The 23,677-nt window shown below is 30.4% G+C and overlaps 1 long non-coding RNA gene across 1 annotated transcript in view; it reads left to right on the top strand.

The window, feature by feature from the left end:
- LOC132720091 (uncharacterized) overlaps positions 1-19,710 on the top strand; it is a 36,477-nt gene extending 16,767 nt beyond the window's left edge. The window contains exons 4-5 of the long non-coding RNA XR_009624302.1: positions 817-837; positions 19,357-19,710. This is a non-coding gene — a long non-coding RNA (uncharacterized LOC132720091). The remainder of the gene's footprint in view (positions 1-816; positions 838-19,356) is intronic.
- The last annotated feature ends 3,967 nt before the right edge of the window (positions 19,711-23,677 follow it).

Genomic DNA, 23,677 nt, shown 5'->3' with positions numbered 1-23,677 from the left:
TGAATCAAAATATTATAACAACAACTATATTTCATCCAACAAGAACAAAATCGACTTGAAATACCATTTTAGATCATAAGTATCAGATACATAACAAGGTTTAAAATTGCTAAACAGTTTTGATGAAATTAAAGATATATTATCCAATCAGGTAACAAAATGCATTTTTTCTTGCATACTTTTTCTCTTAACGCCTATATCTACTTTATAATAAAATGAGAGTATCACTAATTACGAAAACAAAATAGCTAAATGTTGAATTTGTATGAAATGCACATGTTTTACTCATTCGCCGAAATAATACATGCAAAAATAGCAAAGCTTGCTATTTTCAAAAAAACTCAGCTAAAATGAATAATAAATATTATTATATTATTTTCAAAATGATAAATTAGCACAAACTTAATATGGTTACGCATTGAATAAGTGAAAACGCAGCAATAAATTGACAAATGATTCATAGAATGTTAAGCAATAAATTTTTATGCTATGGGAGATTGTTCTTAAACGATATTTTTTGGTTGGAATATCGTATCATTACTAACAAAACTAAAATAGCTAAAAATGCGCTGCTATGATAATTATGACTTTAATTTGCAAAATTTTCATCAGCGCTTAACAGCTGATTGTTTGACGAAATCATCTTTTATATCTATTATACAATTTTGAACAGTTATACTGGTTAATTATTAACTTGAAGTTAAAACTTTGGAAATAAGATAAATAATCATATTACATAACAGTTACTGTATTTAAATTTCATTTTCATCTGCTTACAATGATATATATTATTTATTTTATTTTTATTTATTTCAGAATTGGACTATTTCGAAGATGGTAAGAAATAAACTGTATTTTTGTAGAATCATAAAGTTTTTTTCTAAGTGTTCTTATAAATTCGGCCTGGAAGAATTTGTGTTCAACTATGAATGATAATAATTGATGTCAAGTTAATTTTGAGAAAGGAGAACAAAATTGATTATGATATCACAATAGGAAAAGACGCAGAAATATAGTAGTAGCACCGACTATTTCTGATTAACCGTTAATTCGAGTTAATCCAGAAATTGCACAGTTATATTCACATTACACATACATGACTGATAAGAATTTCCTACTAGCCAAACATCATCAATGAAAGAAACAGTAACATAACCTAGTGCCCTTAAATAAACGAACACTGGTTCCAGTATCTTTGTGAAAATTCGAGGGCTGGATTGATACCCCATAACCAATGCTGTAAATTGACATTTCATATAATTCAAGAAGAATCGGAAATAACGCTGGTTTTCTATTTTTTATGGAGTTAAAACCATCTGATAGGTCAACTGATGCCATAAAATAATCTTTTCTGCAGATCTGAGAGATTCTATTTTAAATTGATGTTTTTCTAGATATATAATTCTTTGAAATGTTTTAGGTTCAAAATTATTCTTATACGATCATCTTTTGTAGGTATTATAAAAATGTTTTATATGAATTCATTATCTAAATAATCTTTCACCTTCTCTATGACTTCAATTTTAGCTCGACTATACGAAGTATATGGAGAGCTGTCCTACTTGCCCGGCGTCTGTATCCGTGTCCAGATTTCATGTTAAAGTTTTGTTGCAATAATTATTTTCCACTTTAACTTTTTCATTTCTTAAGACATCAACTTCAAACTTCAAAAATGTGTTTTTATCATCAACCACATCTTATGTGACAAGGTTTTTATTTGAAGCACCAATATTTTCAGATTTATCTCCCATTAAACTTAGAATTTTCCTTAAAAGATATTAGTTTTTACTGTTCCTTTTTTTTATTTCTTAAGGGTTCAACTATATACTTTAAATTTATGTTCCTTATCATTTTCCACACTTAGGTGACAAGATTCTTATATAAGAATAATTATCTCCCCATGAACACTTTGTTACTTGAAAATGTTGTTTTTTACTATAACTTCTTCTTTCTACCCAAAACTTCCAATTCATATTCCCTTTCATCAACCACTTCTTAATTGACAAGGTCCATTACTTTGCAAGCAATTCTTTTTGAGATTTATCTCCCTTTGAACTTAGAAATATTATAACCCTGTACTTTTTAAGGTATCTACTTCAAACTTCAAATATATATTTCTTGTCATTACACACATGTTCATAACTCTAGCGTGGCTATTTCCAGAATTATTTCCCCTTGAACTTTGAATTGATAAAAACAAACGTTACTATAACTTATTGTCATATGGATAAGAGTTATAAAACGCAAGCACCTGTATTTCCAGAATATCCATTTAATTTTTGAACTTAGAATTCATTTATAAATCGATTTTTAGTATTATTTTTATTGTTATTAATAGTATCTACTCTAGACCTAAGATAAATAATTGTTCTTTGTCATTACTCACATAATGAGTGACAATGTTCATGACTGTAGCATCATTTTTCAAGAGTTATATGCTCTTTGAACTTATAATTTTACTTTAAAACCTTCAATTGTTTTGCTTTTATCATTTGTTTTGAAGGGATTGACTTCAGATTTCAAATTGCTGTCTTGTCCATTAAGGCATAGAAATGTTTGTTTAACATGTATTTACAAGACCATATGCATATTATGTTGTGCAAAAATACAGAGAATTTGAGTGCTTTCTTGATACTGATAGAGCGATATATTTATATCATAATTGATGTTCCTTTCATAGATTTTCTTCCTTACTGCGTTCAGTATTTTATTAGCCTGACTTTGCTATCTCCTGTGACAGTTCTTGTTAAAAATCTATTAAGTTCATTCTCAATCCCTCTTTTTCTCTGAAGTAACGTTAATAGGTTAGGAATAATTGCTTCGGAATTTCATTTTATTCAACTGAACAACCTCGGATGTTTTTTAAAATCCATTTGTCAGTTGTAATGCTTTTCCATATGCTAATATTATCAGGTATCTTACAAGCATGGACAATTTCTGTTATGTTTTGGACACCTATATTAATTTTATAATTGTACTAACATTTAATATTCCCTCCCCATTTCCCCTTCTTTGGTTGATTTTGCTGGGGATGCTGTGTTGTATTCCAAGCTAGTTTGTTGTTTCATGGAGGGTAGGCCAGTGTGCTTTGGATACGCTGGTATTGAATGAAGTTGTTGATCCCTCTTCCCATTTTTCGATACAAAAGTTGACTGGTAGATGTTAGGTTAGTTTTTACTCTTTAAGATGTTTTATTGCTTCATGAAGTTTAACCCCAAAAGTTTGGTTGTTGATGAAGGTTGGCTACACCATGGTATGTATAATGGCAAAAGATATTCCGTGATCTCCAAAATCTTATCACCTTCATAAAAGGATATCGTTTGGTTCCCCATTTTGGCTAGCCTTGAAAAAATGTTTTGATGCTCATGTGAATCTTCACTGTCTTCATCATTTCCGTCCTCGCGCTCTGCCAAGTGTGTCCAAGATAAAATGCCTGCTAGGAATTTACTGGTTGATGAAGGCTGAGGAAAAAGAGCAGTTATGTATGTTATATCTCATACTTAATACATACATAATACACAACAAGTCTAGAAATGTGGTATCCATTTCAATTTTAGCATAACACGCTAAACCATCATTAATGTGTAATGACTTACTCAATTTAATAAATAAGTAATACATTATTTCTATCTTAGATAGGAAAGCACGATGAAGATCCATCGTGTAGTGGTAAAATATTTTAGGAATATCCATGTATGATACTTTGATAATATGCATATTTGAATTCTGCGGTGTTACTAACATATCATATATCAAGTTAGTTTTAACAATTATAAACATAACAGCAACTAAAATTTATATATATATTAGATGCAGTGAACCATCGATATCTTGATAAAATTTAAAAAGTCCAGATTTTCTTCCTGCCTTTTCTATATTGGGTAAATTTGTTTATATTAATATCTCGATAAAGTAAAATTTTACCCCAACAATTATTTTCACACTATTATCCTTCATTTATCTTGACTAATAATTTTGGCTATTTATACTTTGCGGAACGGAACGGAACAAACATTGAGGCACCACACGGGGCCGGCAAAAATATTGTAAATATATTAAATAAAAATAATGAAATATTGAAACTGCCTAGCGAACAGTCGATCTAGGGCTTTTTCGAACTGAACCATCTGAATACCCATTTATATGAAATCTTCGGGACTGCAAACAGTTGCTCCGTTTCGTTCCGCAAAGTATAAATGTCCCATAGAATAATGATATTCTACGGAAAGGAACAGAACAAGACTTATTTTTTCTTGTCAATGGAATTTTTCATCCTTATATATTACAGGTACATGAATTTATTACATGCAACCTGTTTTTAAAAAAAAAACTATGTTATTGACTTATTCAATATAGGAAATCATATCGCTATGAAGTTTATATATTTAAATGTTTTGCACTTGTTGCAGTAATTAAATATTTATTATTCATATAAACTGACGAATGAAAAATCTGAGTGGACAATCTAAATATTTTTTGGCGATATCAGGACCACTTTAATATGTATTGAATGGCCGTCATAATATTATCCAGTACACTTATTTTGTATTATATAAAATTCTAAAAAATATTAATAATCATCGTAAACAAATTAAATTAAAAAACATGCGTGCCATATAAAAATTGATATTACATGCACTAATAAAGCTGAAATATTACTATTACAGTCAGCATTGTGTACACACCATGTCTTCAACTCTATTTATTGTGATTCTGTTTCGTTCCACAAAGTATAAATATACCCTAGCATAATAATATTTAACGGAACGGAACAATAACAAATACAGAAATGTTGAAACTATCTTTGTTTGTTTGGGGTCTAACACCGTTTTCAACAGTATTTCAGTTATGTAACGATGGGCAGTTAACCTAAACAGTTTTCCTGGATTCTGTACCTTTACTAACCTGTTCTCCACAACCACAAGTAACTGCCAACTTCACCACATGAATCAGAGGTGGAGGACGAATGATGTCACACACAATGTGTTATCAAATCGGCACGAAGAAAATGGCCCGCCCGAGGATCGAACGGCTTGCGACTCTGCAATCCGAAGATCTTTGAAACGTTGCACACTTGTTCTCCATCATAATCCCAACATGTTGTCAAATTTGATTTGTTTACGATAATAATATAGTTTTCAACCCGCACACTTAGATCTGTAGGTAAGAGCTTCTGTCTTCGGAGCGCAGAGTCGCAAGCCGTTCGATCCTTGGGCGAGCCATTTTCTCCGTACAATTTCCCATCCTTGTATAGGTAATTATACCTATATAGTAAAAATAAACCAGTCTATCTCATGAACATATGCTTTTCTTTGGTTTTGATTTATTTCAAAATTATACGTAGTTTACGAACGGTTAAGTCTTTATAAAAGAGAGTACGCAATGTAATAATAAAATGTAAGATTTAATTATACATTTTGGTGTAATATTTAGTTATTTTAGCGTTCTTTAATGAATACAGGACTCTGAAAAAGAAACCTACATATTATTCTTAGTAAAGTTTACAACTTTACATCACAGAGCAGAAATGGTTTAATCAGTGACATTATGATTTTATTTTCATTGTCACGTAGAGCTTAATGAATGTTATATTTCAAAAGACTGACTGTTATAACGGTGAATTAGCAACAGTTGATAAAAAAGTTAAGCATGAAATCTGTCTAGGAAAATACTGCTCCACCATTTTTTAGCTCACCTGTCACAAAGTGACAGGGTGAGCTTTTGTGATCGCTTTTCGTCCGGCGTCCGTCCGTCGTCCGTCCGTCGTAAACTTTTTCTTTAAATGACATCTCTTCATAAACCACTAAGCCAATTTCATCCAAACTTCACAGGAATGTTTCTTTGGTGGTCACCTTTGAGAACTCTGGTTGCCATGGGAACCAAAAGAAAAAACTTTAAATATCTTCTTCTATAAACCCAAAGAGCTAGAGCTTAGATATTTGGCATGAAACATCTTCTAGTGAGCGTCTATCAAGTTTGTTCACATAAAAGCCCTGGGGTCAAAATTGGCCCCGACCCAGGGGGTCATTGATTTTACCTATATGCATATAGTAAAAACTTAAAAAATCTTCTCTTAAAGATCCCAAAGAGCTAGAGCTAAGATATTTAGCATGAAACATCTTCTAATGGGTGTCTACCAAGTTTGTTCAAATAAAAGCCCTGGGATCAAAATTGGCCCCGCCCCAGGGGGTCATTGATTTTCCCTATATGCATATAGTAAAAACTTAAAAAATCTTGTTTTAAAGAACCCAAAGAGCTAGAGCTAAGATATTTAGCATGAAACATATTCTAATGGGTGTCTACCAAGTTTGTTCAAATAAGAGCCCTTGGGTCAAAATTGGCCCCGCCCCAGGGGGTCATTGATTTTCCTTAAATGTGTATAGCAAAAACTTAAAATCTTCTTTGAAAAAAACCAAATAGCTAAAGTTTAGATACTAAGCATGAAACATCTTCTAGTGGGTGTCTACCAAGTTTGTTCAAATAAAAGCCCTGGGGTCAGAATTGGCCCCGCCCTGGGGTCATTCATTTTCCTTATATGTGTATAACAAAAACTTAAAAAATCTTTTTTGAAAAAACTCAAATAGCTAGAGTTTAGATACTAAGCATGAAACATCTTCTAGTGAGTGTCTACAAAGTTGGTTCAAATGAAAGCCCTGGGGTCAAAATTGGCCCCGCCCCGGGGGACATTGATTTTCCTTATATGTGTATAGCAAAAACTTAAAAATCATCGTTGAAAAAAACCCGATTAGTTAGAGTTTAGATATTGAGCCTGAAACATTTTCTAGTAAGTGTCTACAAAGATTGTTCAAATAAAAGCCCTTGGGTCAAAACTGGCCCGGCCCCAGGTGTGTCATTGTTGTTACTATATGTGTTAAGAAAAAACTTGACCAGCTAGACTTTAGATGTTAAGCATGAAACATCTTCTGAAAGGGGGCTACCAAGTTTGTTCAAGTAAAAGCCCTGAGGTTTAAACTGTCCCGCTCCGGGGGCCTATATACAGGTGAGCGACTTCAGGGCCATCATGGCCCTCTTGTTTAAAATTAAACTGTTACACTTCAGGTTAATTCCGGCAGATAATTTTTGCGATTCTCTCGTGCTACGGTAGCTATTAATCATTCATGCGACTTAAATAATAAAATCAAAAAGAGTAATGGCAAATTATTTTCACTTACTTAATAACTTGAATGGGCATAATGTCACTTTATATCATTTTCAAAATGTATGTTATCATCAAGTGATATAATCAAAGAAATATTATTTAAAATTTTCACATATTTTAAACCATACATATAGCTACTATATAAGACATAACCTGATACAACTTAAACGAACATTATGAATTCATAATTTTGCAATGACAGTCATTATGATCGGGGTTTTATTATATAACCAAGAGATAATATTTTCAAGGAAAGTTAAGACGCAAAGTCTTTTCCTCAAATGAATGATATGTTATGCAACCTGTCACGTTTGTGAATAAGAATAGAAAGTGAATGGTTATCAGATGAAGTTAAGTTTTTCTTTCGTAATAAACGAAGAATGTCATATTTGGTATATATTGGTATATTAAAACATGATGAAAGTTTTGAAAATGAATTTGAATGTATAATAGTGTGAAATAACCAAAAGGAGGCCATTTCCACATTATAATTTGCACTGACCACCAATGTAAATTAACCAAAAAGTGGCGAAAATATGCATAAATAGCCCTAGCTGCGTTAGTAACGCAGTAGAAATAAAGTTGTAAAAACTGAAAAACAGCCATTCACTGCACATAACATGTAAAATATTAGTTAAATCTTGAATCATTTCACATTAAAATTTTTTTTACTAAAATTGTTGTACATATACCTCAAGTTTTATTTTATTGAAATATTTTGACTCATTTGGAAGCATGCAGCTTTAAAACAGGCAACATATTCTAAGGGTGATAATACAGTATTCAACTGAAGAATACTGGAGCCACCCAACTTACAATAGCCAAATATAAAGAATTAAAAGAACTGGAAAGTACCAGAAAAACAACAAAAATATAGTGCTAAACGACCTTCAAGGATCGTAGAATCATCTCAGATTGTATGCAATTTGGCCACTTTGTTCAGCTTCCATACCGCATAAATGACGGCGAAGTTGCGATAAAATAAAATAAAAACAAACAATCCATAAAAAGCGTCCGAAACGGAAAATGTGACAGGCTCGTGGTGATGGTGGCTGTTCATGAACAGGCCTCCTGGAAATGGAAAGTTTCAAATTTAAAATAAATCTGTTCATACAGTAGTTGTCTTGCAACCTTTGTTGTAAAACGTTAGTTCCATTTCATGAAAGTATTGTATGGCTTCAAAGTAATTAAATGCATGTACTCTAAACGAGAAAACAATGGGAGAAACTGCTAGTTATTATATGGAAATTTGAAAGGGGACCCTGCATATGACAAATTTAAAAGCAGGCAACACATCCTAAGGATGATTTAACAGTATTTAAGTGAGGAATACTTGAATCATCCAATCAGAAAAAGTTAAGAAGAAAGAACTAAAAGTACAACAAACAACAATGTCTTGCTTGTAGATCTTCAAGATTCAGAAATTTACATCTCATTTCTCTGCAAAAGCTCAAAATGAAGATATTTAACAAAACAGAACAAGTTAATTCACCAATAAGGAATTGAACTTACGATCCTCTTCCATAAATGCAACATATATAAAATAAACAAAATTATAATCCCTTTCTAAAATACATTAAAAACGATACACACGATCACTATCGAATTTGAAGATGAAACGAAAGTGGGAAAATTTGCAATTTCAATTTAAATTACTATTTCGATAGCAATGCAACAGAAAAATGTACTTCAATTTGTTCTAACTCTATTTATATAATACTTAAATTGTAGTTATAAGGTTTTAATTGCCTAAATCATTTAATCGATTTTTTTAGAAAACCGGGTTATTGTAATGCCGAACTCGGCTGGCGGGCGGGCGTCAATTTTTGGTTTCCGCTCAATAACTTTAGTTTGCTTGTGGCCTATTGACACAAATCTTGGGGTATGGATAGCTTATATCAGGAGGCAGCTTGGGATTGCTACCCAGGTGTATGTGACCAAGGTCAAGGTCACTGTAACTAAAAATAGAAATTCAGTTTCCGCTCAAGAACTTGAGTTTACTTTGGCCTATTGACACCAAACTTAATGTATTGATAGCTTATATCAAGAGGCAGCTTGGGATTGCTGCAAAGGTGACTGTGATCAAGGTCAAGGTTACTGTAACTAAAAAACGAAATTCAGTTTCCCTCAATAACTTAAGTATGCTTTGGCTTATTGACACCAAACTTGGTTTGTAGGTAGCGTATTTCAAGAAGCAGGGTGGGGTTGCTACTTCTGTGTCTGTAATCAAGGTCAAGGTCACTGTTACTAAAACAAATTCAGTTTCTGCTCAATATGTTAAGTTTGCTTTGGCATATTGACACCAAATTTGGTGTATAGATAGCTTATATTAGGAGGCAGCTTGGTATTGCTACCAAGATGTTTGTGATCAAGGTCAAGGTCACTGGTTTTAAAAATAGAAATTCAGTTTTCGCTCAATTACTTGGTTTGGTTTGGCATATTGCCAAACTTGGTGTATGGGTAGGTGATATCAAGAGGCAGATTGGAATTTCTACCCAGGTGTCAATGGTTAAGGTCAATGTCATTGTTACTTAAAATAGGAATTCAGTGTCCGCTCAATAACTTGAGTTTGCTGTGGCCTATTGACACCAAACGTGATGTCTGGGTAGCTTATATCAAGATGCAGCTTTGGATTGCAACCCATGTTTCTTTGATCAAGGTTAATGTATTCAGTTTTCACGTACAAACTTGAGTTTGCATTGACATTTTGACACCAAACTTGCTCTGTGGCTGCTTAGGATTGCCACTTAAATATCTTGGATCAAGGTCAAGGTCATTTGCTTACAATATAATTTTCAGCATCTACTCAATAACTTCAGTGCACTTAAACCTATTTATTGTGTTTCATAAAAACTTGGTCGTTGAAATTTTGGTTGTCGTCCCATTCCGGTGCTTCTTCTTATAAATTCATAACCGAAACTAACTATAATCCTTTCCATACCACACAGGCATTCCATTTTCATGATATCAGTGACACGCATAATATGAAAACTGTAACACACTGATCCGGAGGCTATATTATTAAATCACAAAGTTTTGCGATTTTAATTGTTCTTAGAATGTCCATATCAATTTAGAAATAAAGCTAAAATCTGACCGTTGATTATCAAAAAATATATATGGAAAATATTTATCTGCTGCCTGTAGCTTACAAAGTTATCGTCAATAATTGTGAAAATAATAATACTTCCAAAATATTTGTATGAAGAAATATGTTTGTATACCGTCTTAAGAACGAATGGCGCATGCACTAAATCATTGCTTAACGTTTTAAACCTACCAAACAGTTTTGTATTTTGTTCCGGAACATATCATTCTTTTCAAGTGCAATGTTAGTATGCATAGAATAACAAAGACTATCTAGGTCACACCTATTTTGAGAGCTGACCATAAGCTTATGAATATAATGTTGTTTTATTATAATTAAATTGTAGTATGTTTTTTAATTTATAAATCAGTATGATTATTTAAACAAACGGTCATTGTTGTTATTCATAATTTCTAAAGGTCATTTCAATGTCATTTAACTCATACATAAGTCTTGAAACCGTTTGTATTATTAACTAATTTGTCACAATTCCATGAAACATTTAGCGTAGACTGAAAATTCTTAAAAAGTAGGCTATATTTTTAGAAATTAAATTTATCTACATTTATAACCGGATTCACGATGTCTTTGAAAGCTTAACATATTCTAACTCCAGATATTTTAACAAAGACACTATAGCCTATTATGATGTGTTGACTTTAGTTATAATGCCCTGCTTTTCTAGAATGTCTAAGTATTTTTCTACTTCCAGTTTTTATAAATATAGTACTGATCAAACCTTTACGAATTTCGATGATTAAGAAACACTTAACTGTCACAATTGACAGACAGCGTTTGTTTAATTTCTTTAGCTCTTTCCGATAAGGTGAGACAATATTTATTCAGCGCACGCCACATTATAACAAATAAAATTACCCGTGTTGCTTGGATTACAACTAAATCAAATGTTTATTTTTTAAGAAAGGAAATTAACGTTTAAGTAAAGAAGCAGCATTTTTCACTATCAAGTCTTGAAAAATTGCACAAATGCTTGAAATCAAGTCGGGTACATGAAAATCGGGACAATATGGCCTTGCTTACTTTAGTAATTTATTAATGAGCAAAATTTTCATTTTAAAGGGCAGAAAACTATCAAAAAAGGCCAGTGATATTATTTATCATTTTATTTGCCTAAAATTGTTTCTATCATTATTTTGTAATGCAAATTTTTCATAATTTCGATTAATAGTTTTCTTTCCGCTATTTGTCTATATGTAAACTTAGCATACAACTTTAAGCACACAATCTTGAAATTACGGATACATTTTTGCTTTATAACTTCGACTTAATATGTATTGACAAAGTGATGGATAACAGTTTCAACGAATAAGCAAATGGACAAGTTAATGGGAAGATAACTTTGAAACAAGCCGGTGATATTTTTTTTATTTGCTTAAAATTGTTTCTATCATTATTTTGTAATGCAAAAATTAATTTAATTCTATTTAATAGTTTGCATTCTGCTATATGTATATATGTAAACTTAGCATACAACTTTAAGCACACAAACTTGAAATTATAGATACATTTCTGCTTTATAATTTTGACTTAATATGTATTAACAAAGCAATGGGTAACAGTTTCAACTTTAAATTTCAACCTCTAAGCTTCGGAAGGAACTTTGTCTTTCGCACAACCGGTATCATGTCTGGCCAAGTGTCAAAGATATCTATATAAAACATTTGACAATGGTATTTACTTTAACGAAGTTGACTGCATAAACATGAAATAACAATGTGCTTAGATACCGTTAAAGAAAAGATTAACTTTAAAACAATCATAACTGTTATAATAATAAATACATACTAGATTTTAACTGACAAAAATGTTGTCAATTCATATTCTCATTTCTCATAAACAGACTCAATTCGATTCGACACTTAACAACTTTGTTGATAAAGGATGTAAATACTTTTGCACTTGATATACATGAAATTAAGATGAATAGGCTCACAAAAATCTATTGAATGACAAAAGAAAAGAAGCTTGCTATTTTAAAATTATTTTTTTCTAGATATATAACTCTTTTTTGAACTGTTTTAGGTTCAAAATTATTCTTATCATATAAATCGCGGCGCAGGAGTGTAATAAAGCCATTTAATCAAAACGATATTACATTAGTGTAATAACACTTTGACATGACGTCATTTACGCTATTTAGATACATAGCATGAAAGCGCGTTAAAGGTAGAATTACACTATAGGCGCGTCATTTTTACAGTTTATTGTTCTTATTTTATATATGTGCTAAATAGGATATTATATTCGTGTAGATTCAATACTAGATTTATTGAACTCGTTAAATAAAACAATATTATGCTCGTCAGAGGCTCGCATAATATGATTTTATTCAACAAGTTCAATACATTTAGTATCAAACTACGCTCATTCAATATTCTCTATTTATACGATCATCTTTTGTAGTATTATAAAAATGTTTGATATGAATTCATTATCTAAATCATCTTCCACCTTCTCTATGACTCCAATTTTATCTCGACTTTACGAAGTATATGGAGAGCTGTCCTACTCGCCCGGCGTCGGTGTCCATGCCCAGATGTCAGGTTAAAGTTTTGGTGCAATAAATATTTTTCACTATAACTTTTTTTATTTCTTAAGATATCAACTTCAAGCTTCAAATATGTGCTTTTATCATCAACCACATCTTATGTGACAAGGTTTATATTCCAAGCATCAATATTTTCAGATTTATCTCCCATGAATCTTAGAATTTTCCTAAAAAAATATCATGTTTTACTGTACCATTTTTTTTATTTCTTAAGGGTTCAACTTCATACTTTAAATTTATGTTCCTTATCTTTTTCCCACATCTTATGTGACAAGATTCCAATATAACAAGAATCTCCCCATGAACTTTGTGTTACTCGAAAATGTTGTTTTGTGACTATAACTTTCTTTAGTTTTTTACCTAAAACTTCCAATTCATATTCCTTATCATCAACCACTACTTAAATGACAAGGTCCATTGCTTTGGAAGCATTTCTTTTAGAATTATCTCCCTTTGAACTTAGAAATATCATAACCCTGTACTTTTTAAGGTATGTACTTCAAACTTCAAATATATATTTCTTTTCATTACACACATGTTCATAATTCTAGCGTGGCTATTTTCAGAACTATTACCCCTTGAACTTTGAATTTATATTAACAAACGTAATTAACTATAACTTCTTGCCATATGGATAAGAGTTATAAAACGCAAGTACCTGTATTTCCAGAATTATCTCCATTTAATTCTTGAACTTACAATTCATTTATAAATCGATTTTTAGTAATATTTTTTGTTGTTGAAATAGTATCTACTCTAGACCTAAGATAAATAATTGTTCTTTGTCATTACTCACTTAATGAACAAGGTCCAATACTGAAGCATCTTTTTTCAAGAGTTATTTGCTCTTTGGAATTATAATTTTACTTTAAAATCTTCTATTTTCTGTTTTTGAAGGGATTGACTTCAGATTTCAAATTGTTGTCTTTTCCATTAAGGCATAGCAATGTCTGTTTAACATTTATTTACAAGATCATATGCATATTATGTTGTGCAAAAATATAGAACATTTGAGTGCTTTCTAGATACTGATACAGCGATATATTTATATCATAATTGACGTTTCTTCATTAATTGTCTTCCTTATTGCGTTCAGTATTTAATTATCCTGGCTTTGCTGTCTCCTGTGACAGTTCTTGTTAAAAAAATCTATTAAGTTTGTACTCAATCCATCTTCTTTCCTCTGAAGTAAAGTTAATAGGTTAGGAATAATTGCTTTGGAATTTCATTTTATTCAACTGAACAACCTCGGATGTTATTTTAAATCCATTTGTCAGTTATAATGGTTTTCCATATGCTAATATTATCAGCTATCTTACAAGCACAGACAATTTCTGTTGTGTTTTGGACACTTATATAAATTTTATAATTGCACTTACATTTAATATTCCCTCCCCATTTCCCCTTCCTTGGTTGATTTTGCTGGTGATGCTGTGTTGTATTCCAAGCAATTTTGTTGTTTCGTGGAGGGTAGGCCGGTGTGCGTTGGATACACCAAGCAAGTCTTGAAAAATTGCACAAATGCTTGAAATTAAGTCGGGTACATGAAAATCGGGACAATATTGTCGCGTGCCGGCAGTACAGGGTTTTAGCAGGAGTTGTTTGTTGATCTATTTTTGGTAGCGCTTTCACTTGCAATCTTATAGGGACGTTACTGCACTAATGGTTCGAATTAATTAGGCAAAGACTTTGCACATGAGTCCTCAACTAGCAGTTGAACAAGATATGTATATTAAAAATGTAGAACAAATCAGATGTAACACTTCAACAAAATTTATTTTGTGTATAAATAAATTAATGTCAACACACAATATAATATATAAGTTATTATAGCAGCAACTGTCACAATTACATTTGTATATTGTAAAATGATGAGCAATGTTCATTTGTAATTAAATACACACAGAGTTCAGATATTTAGATGTTATTACAACTTATGAGTTTGTTAACTTATGATACTTATGAATAATTTACTTTAGTATAGCACAGGATGCATTTAAATGGAAATTTCGCTGATATAATCGCGTATTAAATTAAGACGTTAACGGCTTCCATAAAAATATATGCAAGTCAGTGAACCGTAGCCGCTTATATCATTTATCAATAACAGCAGAAAAATAATGTTCAAAGTCAATAAGTATTAATTATATAATGTGAGACAGTAACAAATTATGATGTAAATTCTTATAAAATGAGTATCTTGTAAATAAATCGTCTTTCTATAAAGAATCTGGCTTACTAAAATTAATGGCGCTAGACCGCAGACGAATTTATACAATAAGTTAAATGGCCGCCAAAATTTCTAATGTTTCAAATTTTCTAAAGTCGAAAACAGCGTAAAGGGATGCTGCTTCTAAGAAAGACAAAACTAGACTGACTCAAACGGCTGATTTCGCCGTATTAATATGAAAACGCCCAACCACTGCCCAACAGTGGTTGGAATGGTAGAAAAACGATCAACAACCGAAAATGGTTGACAGCTGTCAGACAAAAATGATCGGAAACGATCGTAAACTGATCGGACTGAAATTAACTTTAATGGAGGAAATTTTACAATAATAGAGCTATAAGCAAATACAATTATGACTATTTCCAAAAATTCTCTACCTTTTGTGATGCTATTTCTTGCGTACCAAAACGGAACATCTTCTGCCTACTTAGTGTTTACATAAACTAACCGATGCAACAGCTATAATAAGCCAATAATGCAAAGTACAAAATGGCGGCTTACAGTAAATTTGCAACACATGAAAATTACATTTCAAGGAAAATACAGTGAAATTTGTGGAATTTAACAAAGTTACTTGGCAGTTTGTTAGAGAATTACATTCTTCAACTGAGGAAATCAGACTTTACATAAAAATACAAACATTTAAGGAATTATGACAGCTTAAAGTCAAGATTAAAAGGATTGTTTACAAACATTACAGCTAAAGTGTCACGGATAAGGATTTCTTACACATAAAGTACCAGCAGCTAATATCATTGGTATAACCTGTTTAAATGAGCTAAAGTGTGTTGTTTAAAATGTCAATGCACAGTTCATTTTTCATTTTATGCCTTGTTAAAGTCAACAACTGGTACTGGATTTCTCAACCAACTGATATAGTAAAGTTCATGTAGGTAAGTTTTCTAAATAAATAATTGTTACACAGTTCACAGTTAAATTATTGATTAATGCCTGATACCCGGGACACATCAATATGGCCTTGCTAACTTTGATAATTTACTATCTGACCTTGAAATAAGCAAAATTTAATTTTAAACGGTATAACGCTATGAAACAAGGCCGGACATATTTATTTTTTTATTTGCCTAAAATTGTTTCTATCATTATTTTGTAATGCAAACTTTTCATGATTTCGATTGGATCGTGTTCTTTCTGCTATTTGTCTATATGCAAACTTAGCATTCAACTTTAAGCACACAATCTTGAAATTACGGATACACTTTTGCTTTATAACTTCGACTTAATATGTATTAACAAAGTAATGGATAAGAGTTTCAACAAATAAGAAAATGGTCAGATTAATGGGCAGATAACTATAAAACAAGACCGGTGATATTGATTTTTATTTGCTTAAAAATGTTTTTATCATTTTTTTTTTTGATGCAAAAATAATTAAATTCTATGTAATAGTTTTTATTCTGCTATATGTCTATATGTAAACTTAGCATACAAATTAAACACACAAACTTGAAATTATGGATACATTTCTGCTTTATAATTTTGACTTAATATATATAAACAAAGCAATGGATAACAGTTTCAACTTTAAATTTCAACCTCTAAGCTTCGGAAGGAACTATGTCTTTCGCACAACCGGTATCATGGCTGGCCAAGTGTCAAATATGTTTACATAAAACATTTTAAAACGGTATTTATGTTAACGAAGTGGGCAGAATAAACATGAAATAACAATGTGTTTAGATACCGTTAAAGAAAAAATTAACTTTTAAACAATCATAACTGTTACAATAATAAATACGTACTAGATTTTAACTGGTAAAAATGTTGTTAATTCATATTCTTACAAACTCATTCAATTCGACATTTAACAGCTTTGTTGTTAAAGGATGTAAATACTTTTGCATTTGATACACATGATATAAAGATGAATAGGCTCACAAAATTCTATTGAATGACAAAAGAAAAGAAGCTTGCTATTTCCTATTTGCTATTTTCAGCAGAAATGAATAAAAAATATTCATTTGATTTTCAAAATAAAAATTGTTCACAAAATTAATATGGAAATGCATTGAATTAATAAAAACGCATCAATTAATTGACAAATGATTCATAGAATGTTTAGCATCAAAGTTCGTGCATTTGTTAGTTTGTTCTTAAACGCATATTTATTGATTGGAATATCGTATTATTACTAACAAAACTAAACTAGTTAAAACAAATTGCACTGCTATGATTATTATGACTTAGCATAGTTTTCATCGGTCCTTAACAGCTGAATGTTTAACGAAATCATCTTTTTTTACTTTATAATCAAATAAGAATATCACTACTTACGAAAACAAGATAGTTAAATGTTGAATTTGTATGAAATGTACATGTTTTACTCATTCGCCGAAATAATATATGAAAAAAATAGCAAAGCTTGCTATTTTCAAAATATTCAGCAGGAATGAATAATAAATATTATTAAATATTTTTCAAAATGATAAAAAAACACAAACTTGATATGGATAGGCATTGAATTAGTGAAAACGCAGCAATAAATTAACAAATGATTCATAGAATGTTAAGCAATACTTTTTTTATGCATTTGTGAGTTTGTTCTTTAACGATATTTTTTGTATCATAATACATAACAGTTACTGTATTTAAATTTCATTTTCATCTGCTTACAATTATATATATTATTTATTTCATTTTTATTTATTTAAGTATTAGAGTCTTTCGAAGATGGTAAGAAATAAACTATATTTTTGTAGTAGCATTAAGTGATTTCTAAGTGTTTTTTTCAAATGCGCCCTGGTAGAATTTGTGTTTTACTATGAATGTTTGCTATCAATTTAATTATGAGGAAGAGAGAACAAAGTTGATGATGACATCACAATAGGAAAAGACGCAGAAATATAATGCAAGGCAACGTTTATTAAAGCCGAAATTTTTGGCTAGTTCGTGTTTTGCTTCAAACAAGTTTATCGCATAATCTTTATTATTTAAAGTAACAATACAGCGTATCTAAAGATCCTAAATATAAACATATATTAAACAATCATTAAAACAATCATAACTATAATAAATACATACTGGATTTTAACTTGAAAGAAATGTTGCTAGTTCATATTTTATCATAAATAGACTCAATCAATTCGACACTTTATAATTTTTTTTTGCTTTCCCTGCTTCTGTGGGATCCACCCTTTTCTATAATTTTGTCATGTGTCGTTTGACAAATGTAAACATTTCAGTGTCATTATATTGAATCTAGCACATTTAGTGTTGGGAATTGAAAACCGATTGAATTGGTGCTAGGGTTCATGAGAATGTTGCACATTAACATTATCTCTTAACAACAGACTAAATTCAACAAAATCTGCAGCTTTCATATTTTTTTGTTGCTTTCATTGCTTCCGAGGGATCTCCCTTTTTTCAAGGTATATCCTTTTAATTGTTGGATAACTAAATATGAAAAGTTTATGCATTACTATTTCCAAAGTGTTTTCTTTCATGTCTTTTAAACAAGGTTAGCATAGAATTGTAAACAAACAACACCATATTCTAAATTTTCCTTTATTGAATCAAAATATTATTACGACACATTTATAACACTCAACAAGAACAAGATCGACTTGAGATACAATTTTAGAACATAATAAATATAAAATATATAACAAGGTTTAATATTGCTTCACAGTTATGAAGAAATTAAAATGATATTATCCAATCAGGTAACAGAATGCATAATTTCATACAAAGTTTTGTTCTTTATCGCATATATCTATTTTGTAATGAAATTGGAATATCATAACTTACGAAAACAAAATATTTAAATGTTATATTTTTATGACATTCATATGTTTTACTTATTGGCCGATATAAAACAAGCAAAAATAGCCGAATTCCTTCCTGGCTAGATGTAAATACTTTTTCAGTGGATATAAAGATGGATAGGCTCGCACACATCTACTGAATACCAAAAGAAAATAAGCTTGATATTTCCAAAGTATTCAGCAAAAATGAATAATAAATAATTTTATTATTTTAAAAATGTTAATTGAACATAAACTAAAAATGGATATGCATTGAATTAGTGAAAATGCAGAAGTAAATTGACAAATGATTCACATAATGTTTCATCGGCGCTTAACAGCTGAATGTTTGACGAAATCATCTTTTCTATCTAGTATACAATTTGAAAAATAATATTTGGACAGTTACACTGGTTAAATATTACATTGAAGTTAAAACTGTGAAAATAAGAAAAACAATCATAATACATTACAGTTTCTGTATTTAAATTCCATTTTCATCTGCTTACAAATATATATTATTTATTTCATATTATTTTATTTCAGATTTTGAGACGCTTTTTGCAAAAGGTAAGAAATTAACTGTATCCTTGTAGTAGCATCAAGTTGTTTTAGCAATTATCCTGATTTTGTCATAGATGATAATTATTGTTCTCATATGAATGTTTTACCTGTTGATTATGATATTGACCCAGTTATGAATCGTTATTCACAAGACAAATGCCGTGTAAATAGCTATGGCTTAACATTGTTAGATATTTGTAAACATACTGGCCTAAGAATTCTGAATTCGAGGTTTGGCAAAGATAAATACATAGGTCGCAACACATTTGTTGGAAGTAGAGGTAGTAGTTTAGTTGATTACGTAATAAGTACACAAAATTTGTTTCAATATATTGACGTTTTTGAGGTACAAGATCCAAATATATTAAGTGATCACTGCCTTGTGGATATATCTCTTGTTTTTCTATAAACCTTTATCTGTACATGTACAAAATGCCAAGTCATGTGAAACTATAGATAGCTTCAAATATGTGTGGAATAACGGTAAAAAACATATGTTTGCTGAAAACCTATCTTTTGAAAATACGATGAGTAAACTTAATTATTTCAATGTCAATGTGAATAATGTTAAGTCTTCCTCTGATATCGATGAATGTATTAATGATTTTTCTAATATTATTGACGGGGTTGCGTCCCCTTTGTTCAAAAAGGATATTAAACATACATTAAACGCTGATAGCGATACTTCAGCCAGTCATATTGTTGATTGTAAATGGTATACGCAAGAATGTTTTGAACTTAGAAATACTTTTCATAAAATGTTAAATGTCTATCGAAATAATAAATCTGATTTTAATAGACAAAATATGGTTCATGCACGTACGAAATATAAATCATGTAAACGCAAATTTAAATGGATTATGACCGTAATGAAACGGCGAAATTAACCGACGCTAGTTGTATTGGAAAATGCTTAAAACTTGTGCTGGTGTTAAACAGTCTAATATTCAAATTGATGTATTCCAGAAATATTTTGAGTCTGTAAATAACCCAGACGATCACTTTTTTAGGTCTGATGAAGATGTTTTGTATTTTATAGACAGGTATGAACAAAATGATTTTAATATAATGTTTCATGAATTGAATGTCCCTATCACTGAACAGTGCTTATTAAAAGCAATCCGCCAACTACAGACAAATAGAAGTAGCGGTCCGGATAAATACCTTAACGAATTCTTTATTAATGGTAAACATGTTTTAATGCCATTTTTGCTAAATTTGTTTAACAAAATATTTGAAGTAGGATACTTCCCAGAAAGTTGGTCTGAAGGATTTGTAATACCCCTACATAAAAAAGGCACTATTATAATGAAAATAACTATTATAGAGGAATTACATTATTGAGTAAATTAGGTGAATTGTTTTTACGTGCTTTAAATAATAGACTGGTAGAATGGGCAGAAAATTATGGTGTATATATTGAGGCCCAGTCGGTTTCAGGCAAAAAATGGGCACGGTAGATAATATATTTATTTTGCATGGTTTGATTTCTCATGTGATTAATAACGGTAAAAAATTATATTATGCTTTTATTGATTTTAGTTAAGCCTTCGATTATGTTGTAAGAGACAACTTGTGGCTGAAATTAATACAATTAGGCGTCCGTGGAAAAATGTTGAATATTATAAGATCTATGTACAACTCAGTTAAATCTAAGGTAAAATATTGTAACTCTTTAAGTTAACCATTTAATTGTATTTTAGGGGTACGTCAGGGTGAATGTTTATCACCTTTTTTATTTGCTATGTTTCTAAATGATATTGAAGACATGTATATACATAGTGGTATGCAAGGTATTGATGTCAATATGTTTAAAATATTTCTTATTTTATATGCGGATGATATTGTTTTATTTGCAAACACTGAAAATGAATTACAGATACATATAGTCTAGACAGATATGTTATATGAATATTGTAATAAGTGGAAATTAATTGTTAACACTGATAAAACTAAAATTATGATTTTTTTGTAAAGGCGGACGATTGTCTACTGATACTATGTTTTATTATAATAACCGTCCTGTCGAAGTTGTCAATAAATTTACGTACTTAGGTATTGTATTTACTACTGGAGGTTCTTTTTCTGAAGCACAAAACACACTTTCGGGTCAAGCAAAAAATGCTATATTTAAAATGAACAAGTTCTTATATAAATTTACAAATATCTCTGTGCAACATAGATTAGAACTTTTTGATAAATTAGTATTACCAATCTTGAATTATAGCAGCGAAGTGTGGGGTTTTATACACGGTAATGCTATAGAAAGAACTCATTTATCATTTTGTAAACAGTTACATGGAGTTAAAAAATCAACACAAAATGATTTCATATACGGTGAACTTGGCAGACTTTCACTTCAGTCATTACGTTATTTCAACATTGTTAAATATTGGACAAAAATTATATGTGCAAAAGAAAACAAATATATAGCAAAGGTATATCTAATGTTGAAAAATGATTTAGAACAATTTCCTAATAAGAAAAACAGGTGTTCATTGGTAAGAGATTTATTATGTAACCTTGGCCTTAATGGTGCATGGTTTTATCAAAATGTCAGAAATGTAAATGTATTTCTTAGTTTAGTTAAACAAAGAATTAAAGATCAATTTATTCAAAATTGGACTGGTAGACTAAATGATTCATCTAAAGCTTTATTTTATAGATGTATTGCACAATTTCAACTACAATCATATTTAAAATGTATAGGTGTGAGAAAATTTTGTACTAGTATGACAAAACTGCGATGCTCCTCGCATAGATTATGTATTGAAACAGGAAGATGGGCAAGACCTGTCAGTATACCTATAAATGAACGCAAATGCACATTCTGCAATGTGTTAGAAGAATAATTCCATTTTGTATTACAATGTAGAATGTACTCTCAATTAAGAACACAATATATACCAATTTGTTACTGTGGATCTCCAAATATGTTTAAATTTATAGAATTAATGAATACTGAAAATCAATTGTTAATTAGAAAACTGAGTATAAATATTTCAAAAGCATTCGTGATGCGCTCAGATATTTTATATGGTGCTGATTAGTATGTATATAATTTTCATATCTACAACTATGTCTATACTTTTGTTTAAACTAGACTTATAGTACTACATTGTATGTTCTCTTAATATTATATCATTGTCCCAATTGACATGTTGGTCAATATATGCTAGTCATATGAATATGTAATATTTCTTCTATGTCAGTCATATAAATGTGTGATTCATCCTATATAATATAGTTTCATAGCTCAAATATATGTATATTTTACAAGCATTTATATGCAGTATGTGAAAATGTATGTAAATTCACGTTTTCGTTATCAACATGATTTAATTCAATATTCAATTGAGAAAGATTTTAATCTGTCAAATTATCTTCTTCACTAGTGATAGATCCAATCTAATATGTAAAGTCAGTACAATTTGATTTTTGTCACACTTGCATATAATGCGTTCCAGAATAAAAAAGGAAATTCCAGATGTCCTTTTTCCGGGGGTCGACCTTTAGGCACTTTTTCATCAACAAATTTACATGCAGAGAGAGATACATAGTGAGACTGGAGAGATAGGGGAATAATTCCCCTATTTTTTAAACCTTAAACGCATTGTATCAGTCCGTTCTGCGGATAATATGCCATTCTCTTTTTATAGGGGTTTATTTTCTAAGGATAATTTTGTAAATCGCTGTTCGGAATTATTTGATCAATATGTATAGAAGTATATTTTTCATACTTTAAAATGGGTCTTGTTGCTGGGTCGTATGGGGTTGAGTTATTGAACGCCGCCTTTCCGATCTTGTTTATCATAGTTTAGTATTACTGTCATTTTTGCATATTCCTCATGCGTTAGTATAATCGTTGCTTATAATTATTATTTGTGTAGATGAAAATGTGTTCGTGATATATGGTTTTACCCCCGTTTATATGAAGATGATATGATCAATGACAAAATGGAGGGTCATAAAATAACGCAAACATTTTTTTTTTTTTTTTTTTTTTTTGTGACAATTAGTTTCTTTATTAAACATTTTCCATCGTACATCATGTTGTTAATATGAAAAAATGTAGTAAATAAACAACACAAAAATAAAAGTAAAAATGTTAAAAGTTTTCTACAACTGATATTAATATAATCATTAATAAGCTATTAGTAGCGTAGTATTGCCAACTAATCCATTCTACTAACTATCTATATATATAGAGGATATTTGTTTGTTTGTGTGTAAGATGAAATTTTATTTCATCGAGTGGGCTTTAAAAACAGTATTCTCACGAGTGGCATAGCCACGAGTGAGA

This window comes from Ruditapes philippinarum, unplaced genomic scaffold (assembly GCF_026571515.1).
Source record: "Ruditapes philippinarum isolate M1 unplaced genomic scaffold, ASM2657151v2 ctg1627_1_1_1_1, whole genome shotgun sequence".
In the NCBI taxonomy this organism is placed as follows: Eukaryota; Metazoa; Mollusca; class Bivalvia; order Venerida; family Veneridae; genus Ruditapes; species Ruditapes philippinarum.
Note: the sequence above shows the minus strand (reverse complement) of the source record. Positions and strands in the feature narration are given on the sequence as shown.